This window comes from Anthonomus grandis, chromosome 3 (genome assembly GCF_022605725.1).
Source record: "Anthonomus grandis grandis chromosome 3, icAntGran1.3, whole genome shotgun sequence".
Taxonomy (NCBI): domain Eukaryota; kingdom Metazoa; phylum Arthropoda; class Insecta; order Coleoptera; family Curculionidae; genus Anthonomus; species Anthonomus grandis.
Window position 1 is genome coordinate 21,057,519 of NC_065548.1, and position 14,033 is coordinate 21,071,551.

At 28.9% G+C, this 14,033-nt stretch overlaps 1 long non-coding RNA gene across 1 annotated transcript in view; it reads right to left on the minus strand.

The window, feature by feature from the left end:
• LOC126734014 (uncharacterized) overlaps nucleotides 1-14,033 on the minus strand; it is a 36,780-nt gene that overhangs the window by 21,473 nt on the left and 1,274 nt on the right. The gene's annotated exons all lie outside the window — the stretch shown is intronic.

The following is a 14,033-nucleotide window of genomic DNA, read 5'->3' on the forward strand; positions in this document are numbered from 1 at the left end:
GGACCTGTTAGATGGTCTCCACGACCTTCAGACTACTTAATACTACATTTTCTTTTAAAGGGCTATATACAAAATGAAGTATTTAAACCACGATACAACGACAGAACTTCGAGAGGCAATTCATTCAGACTTTAAAAATCTGTGAAAGAGACCATTGATTCTTTTATTTGCAGAATTAAATTAAAGATACCTATTTGCTACGTATCCAATTGGTCGTCAGTAATATGTAACTATCTATTGTTTATTATTGTTATTTATGATTATAATTAAACATTATTCAATAACTATTAAATTATGCATTTAAATTTACAAAATGTACGAAAAAAAAGTGCATACTATTATATATTTTTGAAACATCAAAAAATTGACAATTTTTTTAGTCTATAGGGTGTTTTATTTAAAAAACATAAGTTTGGTTTGCAACTCAATAGTAGTAAATATTTTACAAAAATTATCTACACCACTGTATTCCAAAGAAAAAAGTCTAAAAGTTATATTTAAAAAATAAGAGGGCTATAAAAATTTCGTTAACATCTTTAGCTTCATGAGAAAGCAGCACATTATCGCGAAAACCTCAAACCTCATCCCGTTAACGTTAAAAATAATGGAGTTACCCAGCAAAAGTACCCAAAATGGGACATGATGTACATATTTTGAGTGAAATATTAAATGACTAGTGACTTGCAGGCTTAGGTTAGAGGGACGTAAATGCAAGGCAACCAATACCATAGTTTGAAAGGATTGAAGGAAATGACTTTCATAACATTTATTTAACTGGTTAGACTGGTAATTTTAAAGTTTGATAAATGCTATATGAAAATCAACATCTAGGTCAGGGTAACAACTTTCGAACGTCATTTGATTACACATGTATCCATACCTTTCAGGTACAATAATTTTTTATATGTTGTAGAAGTATAAAAATTTCGTGTTTTCCATAAACCGTTAAACTTACCTTGTAACAATATATGACTGACGTGTCCCTTTCTTATTTCGTGAATTAATCTTTGTGTGAATTAATCACCCCTCGTTCCAGATGGAGTGAGAGTTAGAATGCAAAATGATAATTTTGATATAATAAATCAGATAAAAACCAATAAAAATAAACTTAAATATAACTATTCCGAGTACGTTTCTGTATTGTCGAACGGCCTTTCCTTTCGTTCTAATCACGGTCTTGTCACCTACGGCAATGCGAGCGTTGCCCGACGAGACAACAAGATGGAAGGTTAGGAACAACAACTTGTGCCAACAAATGGACTCGGCCGCGTGTTTTCCGCATTTTTTCCGCATTTTCCCGGAGAAAATTGCCGTTACTATAGTTACTAGTTCCTTGGCGGCTTGATTTATACCCCGCTCGGAGGTGAGATTGTTTTAGCGAATTTATGTGAAGATATCGACACCTAGCCTGAATCAACTTATCATCATCGCCGTGTCGTATCCTGGGATACTTTGACATTAATCTACTGTTGCAAAACTATACCGTTACTATATGTTTTCTCATTTTTGTTTTTATATCATCGAGAAAATATAAGAGAAATACGGGTTATCTGGATTGCTTACATTTTCAATAATTTATATTTCTATGTAACGTAAGTTTAGTGCAAACAAAAAAGTTTATTCACAAAATCACACATTTTTCATGTAAATCTCCCAGCTATGTAGTGTTAGAGTCTGATGATGATAAATGAACTCATCGAAATGCATAACTATTGACTAAAGATTGGTATTTCCTTGTGGAGAAAAGCCTGCCCGCCATTCCCAAACCACTTTTTCTTTTAGTTAGAACAAAAAAAAAACTCGATATCTTAACGTAAACATAACCAGGTGACATATTTTACTCAAATCATCAGAACTAAAAAAGCCTAACAAACATAGTTACAAACAATACCCAATTTAGTGAAAATAATAATAAAAAGAGTCAATTTTATAGCTCAAAATATATGAAGAAGTATCCGTTAAAATTTGTGGGTTCAGTCGTTAGTATTCCTGTTGTTACAAATTATCCTAATGGATAAATGAAATTTAAAAAAGGCGTAAGTCTCAGTTGTCAGGCACTGGAGCCAACTTGGTTCAATTCAATTTTTTGTAATAATTTTATTTAGTTAAATTTTAAAAACATTACAGAAAAAAGTCATAAATTATTCGATATATTTTAATTTTTAGTTGAAATGTGGTCCGATTTTGGTTCCGAAAAAAACTGGGAAAAGTCAGATTGTCCCAAAGAGGTACCGTACAAAAAAATACAAAAGAAAATAACTTCACTTCTTAAGAAACAACTTTGATGGGATGTTTTCACGTTCAACGAATACATATGTATTGAAACGCAAAATTTAAATTCCCGCTTATTAATTGCGTAATGCCGCAACAAAGACTTTACATAACTAGTGTAAATTTATATGTTTTAAATAATTTTAGTATGTCACAAGGACCAGGTTGTGGAAAATACAGCCGACTATTGATCTCGTCGAAAATTGTTGGGCCATTAAAAGAAAAGAGAAAACGGTTTTTTCAATACACGCGAAAATTATTCCTTTCTTAGGTAGGTATCCAATTCGGCAAGGTGTAAAGAACAAGCCAAGACCTCTGGTTCTTAAAAATTCTGATCGACTGGTCTTGGAATTCAAAATCTACCAGGATAATACCGCTCCATTAAAAAACATAGAGATGGCATTGGGTGTACCAGGTAGTTTTGCGGCTTGTTAGAGACTTTGCCAGAACATAGGTATTTATATTTTGAAAGATATTTTCCAATAGTGGCTTTGATTGACAAATTTAAATCTTTAAAAATGTATGCAACCACTACGATTATGTTTAACAGGGTAAAAAGCGTCAAGTAAAGGAGTCAAAAATTTCAGTCAGAATTGATGATAAACAATGCACAGTTTATTCCACAAAGTGGAACGACAATAAATATAAATTATTGATGGTCTTTACAGCTTTTGAAGAAGAGTCTGAAACCACAGTAAGAAAGATGGAATAAAATAGGAAAAAAAAACAAAAACAGAAATAGCATACTTAGCTGTTGTTAAATCCTACAACGAAAACAGAGAATTTAGATGTGTGTGATTTAATGATGAAGAGCTATTAATATTTTTTAAAACTCATAAGTAGACAGTTAATTTACTGTAATTTGACTTGGCAGTAGCAAACAACTGGCTTCAATACCGAAAAGATTGCAAAGGTCAACATCTTCGCAGCAATAAATAAAATTATGGATTTTCTAAAGTTCACGTTTAGTCTTGGAGAAGATTTGATTGCACGAACCAAAAAGCGTGTTTTAGAGAAAACAAGAAATTTATAAGATGTAAACATTATTTAGGGAAATAAAAGAAAAACAGATAAATGCATAGCTGGTTTTAAACACTGGCAAACTTTTCTTAAATTAATATTTTTGTTTTGGTGCTGTACATAAGAATCTGGTTTAAACTAAAACGTTACAAACAAACTTAACTTACTTAACAAACCTTTCTAAATTAGTTATAGACATCTCATTTCTCTTCTTCCCATAGTCCTGCGATTTAACTTCTTAAATTTTATTAAATAAACATTAAATACTTTTCATGAGTTATTTGAAAGAATAAATTATAAGTAGTCATTTCTCAACATATCTGAAAGACTACAAAGGATACGCTGATGATGTTTTCATCTAATAGGTTAGGAGTAACAGACTAGAGTTTAAAGTACTTGCAAATTCTCTTTTTTAATTTTTACATTTTCGAAATAGTTAAAAGAAACACATTTTATATACAGAAATATTAAAATCATAACTTTAACGGTGCTAGGAAATCTTAATCCAGTTTTATTGTTATTCGATTTAACTTAAGCTCTCGTAAGACATATATTTGTAATGGCGTTTAGCTCGTTTCTTTAATTCCTATTTATACAGGGTGTCCCGGTTCATGTAGGAAATCTCTCGGATCCAGGTAGAACATCGAAAAATAATACCGAACGGTCTTATAAAAAAAATTCCTACAGGCCTTCTTTACGAAGATACAGCCTCCTAAAGGACGCTGCTGGAAATTGGTTTTTCATAAATTACTTTTAAACTACCCGGTAGAATTTAATAAAAATTTTAGGTGATGAACACTATTGAGACCTCTTAAAATGACATCCTTAAAATACATTTACCTTGTTTGCTTTATCAGGGGCGGACTAGGTTGTACACTTTAATGCGTATATTTTTAACACCCTATATGTTAATGTCTAAAAAAAATAGCTAAACCAATTGTATTGTACCTGACTTATTTATCGGAATGTTTGCATTTTTGAACGCATTATTATTACAAACTTTGCTATACTCCAAATTTAGCAACTACCTATCATTTAAACCTAATCTTTGTCAACAAATTCATCCTTTATTTGATAATATTTTTTTAATTTTTGTATTTTTAGGTAACTTTTAATTTAAATTACGTCAAAATATGGAGTTTACTTTTATTGAGTATGCAGATATGCATCTTATGTATGGTCTGGCGTCTTGCAATGCATTGAAAGCAAAAAGATTGTACGAAGAAAGATTTCTCAATCGCATTATTTCGGATCAGAAAACATTTCAACGTGTTGATCAACGTCTAAGGGAAACTGGTAGGTTTCTGTTTTTCACTTAATGAGGTAATACTATTAAATTTCCTTAATGCAATTTTAGGATGTTTTAAAAAAAAAAGTATAATGGTGGTCGGAGGAGAACAGCACGTACAGTGCAATTGGAAGAAAATATTTTAAACGCTGTAGCTGACACTGCTACAACGAGTACTCGATTAGCCGCTTAGCTTCATTTTTCCAAAACAATTGTACGTATGGTACTTCAAGAACAACTGTTGTACCCATATCACTTACAAAAAGTGCATGAACTACTGCCCAGAGATTTTGCTCCTAGAATACACTTCGCAAACTGGCTGTTAGATCAGCAGTGAAATAACCCTAACTTTATCAGCACGATTCTTTTTACGGATGAAGCAGGGTATACCAAAAATTGAATTGAAAACTTACATAACTCAAAACAAAGGTAAAAACACAAAGTAGTGGGTAGAGTAAAAATTCGAGGCAGACAAAGCAGTAAGGTAAAGAAAAATTTCATTACAAAAATGAAAACTGTATTTAAGAGTTAAGTCTTATCACTTCAGGCCCCAGTATTAGGTGTTTTTGAGTCTATGTAAGAAACCGAGGTTTAAACACATTGTAAAGTAACTTGGAAAAAAACCTGAAACTTTCGGTATGTAGTGATTACAGAGACATGTTAAGAATTTCCTGAATGGCTCGAATAACAAATATTGGTTAAGTAAATAGCCAGAGAGAATCAGGAAGTAGAAAAATAAGTTGTCTTTAGAAACTTTGGGTAACACCTAGATAATTTCTTCTTAATATGCCTGTTCTGCTAACCGTCAGTAAAGTATAGAAACCTATTTTAAAGTCAATCAGCAAAATATTTTCCATTTGAGCAGATCATTATTTAATAAATCTTTTTGCTAGTGTCAATGATCATATTCTCTTGGAGAAGCTATAGGCGCTAGTAATCAACCATTATGAGGAATTTGGCCATAAAGGGCTCTTTTCTAATAAGTTGGTTAGAATAAGTAACTCCTTTGAATCCTCCTGCTTTAAGAAAATCTTGGTTAATTCTTCGACTAATCTGACTTAAATAAAATGTCAATAAATATTAAAAAATACTATAAGAATACTTATAAACTCGAAAATTAGAACGAATACCAAGGATACCCCAAGAACTTGATACTAGAGCAAATAACAGTCAGTAAGAAAATTTGTTATAACTTCTTATCTCATACAACATCTCTCCTACATATCCTAAGTGAAAAATGGATAAACCCTTAAAACAAAAAAATAGAGAGGCCTTATTATAATAGTTAAGATAATACATTAAAAACAGACAAAACAATGGGTCCAAAAGAGATGTCAGATTAATAATGCGGTAGAATATGGTCTATTAGATTTTATTATTTTCTTTGATGCATTTAAAAATTTTGTAAATATCTTATAGTTCGCAACCTCATTAAAAAGCTGTAAAATGTTAATCCCTAGAAAGTCTGTCATAGAAAACTACATCCTTTAGTTAATTGTCATCGAAGATTACTCAGAAAAAAAAGTAATTTAGTGCCTGCATTTGTGAATTAATAGTGCCCATTCTATCATCTAATTAAATCAGGCATCTCGAATCTGATATGCTCTTGATGTCATACGCGAGATAGGATTGTGTTTAATTGAAAATTTTTATATCAATAGAGGATTGGAAACGCATTTGAAATGACAAGAATCATAAATGGAATACTTGGGTGTGTAAATGATGACTTTAGAGATTTAACTTTAATTGAAGTTCTGATTAATAAATTAATCTATTTATAGATCGAAAAGTGATATAAGAAAAGTAATGTGGCGAGGTCTAGCTTGAAATTACTGCTATACTCAACTACCTAGTAAGAAAATTATAAGAACAAAGAAAACTCTATTATCAGATCAACTTAATCATTAGAATACTAAATTTGTCATTTATATAAAAATATTTATTGCCACAGAATTCTTAAACAAAAAAATAAAAAAAGCTATAAGAAGGTAGTTAAAAATTACTGTTTAAAGGATAATTAAATTTAATAAATAGAAATTGAAATACATATAAAATTTTCTAAATAAGAAAAATTTTTAAATATCATATAAACTCATGACTAACGGGGTAAACCATAAACATATTTATGGGCATTGTAACTAAAAGATGTTTTGAAGTTTTTCGCGTTGTTAAGTCAAACTTTCCACAGTGATGTGTATCTTTATTATATACATTAAATCCTTTAAAAACCTTATCAGAAAGATTTATACGTTTTTGACTTAATACTCAATATTTTCATAATACGACATTACATTAGATCTAATAAAAGTTAAAAACCGTTAGCATATTTATATAAAATATAATATAATAATCTTTCTTTATTTAGCACAGAGTGCTAGATGCAAAAAAAAATAAAAATATACAAAGATGTTTGATTAATAATTAATAACTAAAAAAATCAAGCTACGTATGTACAAATGTCGAATCAAAGAGGAGGCCTAGCTAACGTGGACATAGATCAAAATAAAAATAAATGTTATACGATAAAGGCGCATTGTATAAACAGTACATAAACCTTAGACCTAAACTTAAATAAATAAAAGATTGTAAAAATAGAACCTAAAAAATTAAATAAAATATCCTTAACGATAAACATAAAAATAAGATAAAAACTTAATTCTAAAATAAAATTTTAATAAAAATCAGAAAAAAATAGTCATATCAATAAATAAAATGTAAAAAATAATAATCACCATGATAAAAACATAAAACCTGAACCTAAAAAATAAAGCTAAATTTAAAAAGTTATTAAAATTATAAAAATAAATAAAACCAACAATAAGAATAACAATAACAATCTCCGCACGATAAAGAACATAAAACTTAAACCTAAAAGATAAAGCTAAAAAAGAAATATAAACAGTTAACAGTTATTTTGAACATATTCCCTCAAGAGCCGTTTGAACTGGTTTAAGTTATCACAGTTTTTAATATTTACTGGTAACTTGTTAAATTCAATAATACCCTTATGTAACACCGAATTATACATTTGGGCTGTCTGGCATCTGTCGAGTAATATAAAATCATTACGATTTCTGGTGATATCTGTGGACATCACTAAAAACTTTACCTTTATCACCGATATATTTTGGGTGCATGTTATGTTTCGATTTAAATACAAATACATGAACATTATACGCGATTCGTTGCTTAACTGACAACACATTTAGGATAGTTAACATGGTTTCTATAGGGGTATAACGATTACAACGCAAAATTACTCTTAAAGCTCTGTTTTGTATTACCTCTATATTAAGCAGAACTGCAAATAGGGTGTAGTGCTATTGCCTTATACAGGGACCATTTTGTATTTATGGATAATTCTTTGCCTATTAGGCTAATAAATCCAACTTTTTTAGAAAATTTTCTTAATATGTAATCAAAATGCCTATAAAAACTTAGATTACAATCCAATATTGTACCCAAATACTTGTTGTACTATGTTTAAACATAATTTATTTACACAGAGCCAATTAAATAGGTTTTTAAGATCACTATTAATTTCATTTTCAATTTATTGTAAGCTATTTCACTTAACATAAAGCATTGCATCATCAGCAAACAACTCAATATTACGTTTGGTAGTTACTCTAACTATATTATGTATATCATTTATTTTATGTATAATAGAAACAATAATGGCCCCAAAACTGTTCCTTGTGGCACACCATATTCTACATTAATGAATTCAGACATACTATTCTTAAATAAAACTCGTTGTACCCTATTAGATAAATATGACCTAAACCAGTCCAACACAATACCTCTACTCAATACTCCAAGACTATAAAGTTTTTCCAATAAAATAGTCCTATCAATTATTTCAAATGCTCGTTTGAAATCTAAAAATACGGCTAGTACAAAATTACCATTGTCAACGGCTCTGAGGAAACTATCACAGATACCAACAACAAAAGACTTGCAGGAGTGCCCTTCGCGAAAACCGGATTGATTCGGGACAATGACATTATTACTAACGCAGAACTCAAGTAGCTGTTCTTTTACAAATTTCTAATAGTTTTTCATAAACCGGCACTGTATTTATTGGTCTAAATTCATTGTGAAGATTAGTATTGTGGACTTTGGGAACAGGAATTACGGTCGACAATTTCCACATCTCTGGGAATATACCTGATCCAAGTGATGTATTGATTATATCCAATAGTCGATCTCCAATGGCAGAAGTAACGTCACAAAGAACCTGTTTAGAAATACCACTGTCTCCACCTCCAATATTTTTTAAACTTTTAAGAAATTCTTTCATTTGAATAGAAGTCTTAATAATATATTTAAATATATAAAATAAAACAAATATAAGTGAAATACAAAACTATATATACAAATAAAAAGCCGACAAATTCAGATTTTCGTCTTCAACATTGTGACTCGAAAAAAAAGGAATTGTAAAGAGTTCAATAAGCAGACAATTAGGATAACGTTTTCGAATGATATTTAAAAATACGACATACGTAAACTACATAAGCTAAAAAAATATATGATTTATACTACTAAAAATAAAAACAAAATATTCCAGACCCTCACACAAAGAGCAAAAAAAAATACAAAAAATATAAAAACTACACCTAAATCAAATATTTTATAAAAATTTATGATAAATGGGCTTTGAAAAAAAAATAAAAATTTTCCTGCTGATTCATTAGAATTGACATTATTCTTCTACGAAAAGTATCCCCAGACCAAATTAGAAGACTTGGATCTATAGAATTAATTTAAGAAGTAATGGTATATAAAAAAGACCATTTAAATATTTCAGTTTATATCTAGGTATATAAACATTTGAAATGTTATTTTATCCTAAAGATAAGGTGAACAATGTGAATTAGAATTTGTTGGTAAAAAGTACGTTAGTGGAATATACTCCGATTTTGCATATTAATCCATCTAAGCACTGAGAGCTTATATGTGACAAGATCTTTCCTACGAATACTAAACATAAGACGTATACAAGCGTTCTGGAGTTTTTGTAATCTATTTTTGTCATTGCAATTCAACCGCCAACCATAAACTGTATTACAATAAATACATTGTGAAAGCACCAAGATCTCACACAAACTCTTGTATTTATCCACAACAGTAATATGTGCCATCCGCTATTTTAATATTTTGATTATCGTTTGAATTTCTCAAATTTTTTTTAGTTTGGAAAATGACACTTGACTAAAATCGATTTAATGTTAAGAGATGCTTAGAAGAATTGTTATACAAGGCCAGTAATTCATTTATTTTAATCTCTTCAATTTTAAACTGTTCAAGTAAGTAAGTAAGTATATAATATGAGCAATGCTTTAATTCAACATAAAATCTTAATGTGTTCATGATGAAAAATAATGGACCTAATATCCTACCTTGAGGTACACTTTAAAAGTTTCTAAATTTAAAACTTAAAAAAATCAAAAGCCTTTGAGTAATTCAACAAGGCCTCTTACTATATCATCAATTATCAAAATATCATTTTCATTAAAGAATTTGCATATTTGAGAGTCAAGAATACGTTCAAGAATTTTTTAGGTCGGTCTTACTTATACACTCAATAACTAGACGCAGAATACAAGAAATTATATAAAGACAACAAAGATTAACTAAAAATATATTAAGGTTACTTACTTTAAAAGACTAGTCTAATGTTTAGTGGAGTTTTGCAAATATCGCTATAATTAACAGTATTAAAAAAAAAAAAATATTTAATATTGGTAGAGGAGTCTTATTATAGAATCTAACAATTTTTTCCTAATTAACTTTACTTAAAATATTGCTGCTCTCAGTAAAATATTTATTTAACTCATCAAAATTTTTTTAGACTTCCGGTATTTGTTTTTGCTTAGAAGGTGGTATTTTTTTAATCCATTTTTCCTTATATGTACACTTTTCAAATTTATTCCTGTAAAAGCCTTTTTTTCTGCTCTAGTTGCTGCAGTAGAAGCTCTACTTTCTAAGTTGCTTATAATAGTCCCACTTAGATGTTTGTTTGGATAATATAAACCGTTTAAGCGATTTATCTATTAATTACTGCAAAACTTCTTTATTTTCAGTCAGCCGTGGTGAATTTCTAACTTTTGGCAAAATAGAAGTAGAATTCCTAGTAGAATAGAAGTCCTAACAGGTGCATATTTATCAAATAAATCAATTCATTGATCATTTAAAAAATCTACCTTATCAACAATGGATTTATACTCGTATAGTTTAAAAAGTCAGGTATGTTTATATTTTCTTAAAGTCTAAAAGTTACTACCCGCGGTGGCATCTTGCAAATAATAACGGTAACTTCACAGAAATACTAAAATAATCAGTAAATATAGAGGGTATTATACCAGTTTTCAAAACAATTTAGTAATTAGTAAAAAAATATCAATAATAGTACTTGAGTTATTAAAAATGAGATGGTTGTGTAATTAATTGTTTTAAGTTAAATGTATTGCACAATCAAATTAGCTAATCTGTTTACTTATAAAAGCACATCTATTTTGAATTAATAGAAATATTGACAGTATAAAGAGATAAAGTTAATGACCTTCGTTAGAGCTCAGAATACTGCCTTAATATATCTTAACTTTAATAAAACTCTATTAAGACCTACATTTTAAAATGTGTCGTCATTGTTAAAATTTTTCAAATTGAAAGCGTTATCATACATTTCAAAGGCTTGATTATTAGTATCAAAGGCGTAACCAAAAAACAATAAACAGACTTGTTTATTGTAATCAGGGGAAATCTGAACATTATTTACAATATTAACCACCTTCACAGGGTAATAATGATCTAAAGCTAGATTGGGTAAATGGAACTATACTATTATCATAAAATGGAATAATGCTTTAAGCTTTAAAATAAGGAATAAGGAAGTGAAAATATTTGGTATTACTGTAAACATGCTGTACATAATTAAATAAATATGAAAATAATAGAACTAACATAAGATCTGCAATTCTTGATTTAACTTGGATAATTAAAGAGTTAAAAAATATATATTTTCTAGTGAAATTATTCCGAGATTCTATTTATTTATGAGCTTTTTCTATACAAATAGCAAATGCAAATAATATATCTTAAACTTTTTAGGTCCTAGAGAAGCTGATGAAAGAGAACTGCAGAACTGCAGGATGATCTAAGCTTTTACCCACTTAGTAAGGCTGAAAATAAGGAAGGATACCCTTGCTAGATTGGGATCTGAGCACATATTTTCCAGACCTAAAATCGACGTAGTCAAATATGTAGCAGTCGTATCAATAAACAATCTGCTGGACAGAAAAACCTTTCGGAGATAGATGGAGGCACCTGGTATGAAAAAGTCTAAGGAACGCATAGATAAAAGCTTATCCCTTCTTACCAAAGATTAAATGCGCTTGAAGAGACGCGAAATTTGACTAATAGATAGGTTTTTATTGTTAAACATAATTTTTCTGAATCACTGAACTACTGGATGAATTTAAATTACATTAGTATTTTTTACGTCATCGGAGTCCCAAATTAGTTCCTAGTTAACATTGTAAATTTCAAGAGCCTCCAAAAGCCTTTGGATTGGTTTTTAATTGATAATAATTTACAAGTATATACGTTTTATTGGAAATAAAACCTCGTTTCTTTTATTTTTATATTCTTACTACCTAGCTATTATATTTTTAATGTGAAATATTTTAGATAAATTAGAAGAGTTTATTTATGTTACTATACTATTTTATAAACATGATATTTACCGGCAAGTGAATTTAAAGTCCAAAGAAAGCGTAATTCTTTCTAACCTATATAATAATGAAATTCAAACCTATTTATTATTAAAAAAAAACCTGAACTTACTGACCTATGTATAACGTAAATTTCTACATGTCTACATAATCACAACCCACAGTATAAATCCAACATAATCTATTCAAAAACGGACAACATAGAAACACCACTTAATGCTAATGTTGTTATCATAGAACCTGTATTTCCATTTCCACGTTGGGCTTGTTTCAACACACGCATTCTTTTATCTTGTAATTGTAAATTAAACCTGTGAGGAAAAGTGTGCAGTTAAAAACAAATAAAATAAAACACACGCATGTACCTATCTGTGTCCCTTGCTGTTTTATTACTATATTATGGGCTTAAAATTTATATGGATTGTTGGTGGAACATGCCGCCGACCGTGAACGGTGGACATTTATCAATAAGGTATAATTTTTGACAAATTTTTATTTTTATTTACGACAAATATAAATATTTATGTAAATATATATAATATACTTTTCTTAAGGTAGGGATGACATTTATTATTTAACTAAATTTAGGAATAATAATTTGTTTTACGTTTAGTATTCTGTTGCATTACTATAAAAAAATAACAATCAATTTGAACAAATGTTGATGGTCATTTTGGCTAGGCCAATGACATTATTTATTCAAAAAAAAAAATTAAATAATTTTATCTTTTTCGAAACAGCTGATAGTGAGCATAAGAAAATTAACATAAGACCTGCAGTTTTTATTTTAACACACATGGAGCTATAATCTCAGAATAATATTTATATTCTAGTCAGACTATAAATTATTATTCATTGTATACTTTCATATGACTAAAATATATTTTAATTTTCATTTCGTCTTATTCAAAACAGTAAAGCTATCTTTTATAAGACATTTTAAGTCTAATACATTATAATTTAAAAAGACTGTTGTTTCCATTTTAATAAAAAAATGTTCAATTTAAAGTTTTGAATTGGATTGGTATATATTACGAGCATCAGAATACTTAATCTAATAATTTATTTATTTTTTCCTTTATTAGAAAAAAGAAATAAGGTAACAAATTATTTTAATATATTATAAGCATATTAATTCAAATCTTATAGATTTTATTTAAAAGATGTATTTAAGTTATCATTTACATTTTTTTATATAAGTTTAAGAATACTTAAAATACATTATCTTCTGTTATAATTATATCTTTTTTTGATTTTAAAAATGTTTCTCAACTTTTTCAATCAAAATCAATGGTATATGACAAATATTTATTATTAGTATTAAATTGTTTAATACCCTTAATGGTTTTCTTTAGATCTAAGAAAATAAATAATATAGTTAAATCGTCATTTTGTTATATTTAAAAAAAATAAATTAATTATAATTTATCTTATTTACTTGGATTCAATTAAATTTGAATGGACGGATGGGTAATAACAGGAAGAAAAAGGGGGAAAAGGAGGGTAAAAGTATGGGAAGTGAGGGTTAGAAAATAGGTACAAGGGAACCAATGGAAGGAGGGAGAGAGGAGGGAGACTTGCAATAGAGATAACTGCTCAGGGGATCTTCTCAAAGGGAAGCCGACTAGCACTAACCACTTTGGTAGAGTAGCGTGGATTCCACAAGAGTTCAATAAAATATAAGCGCCACCTGCTTTATCCTAGATGGATAAGAA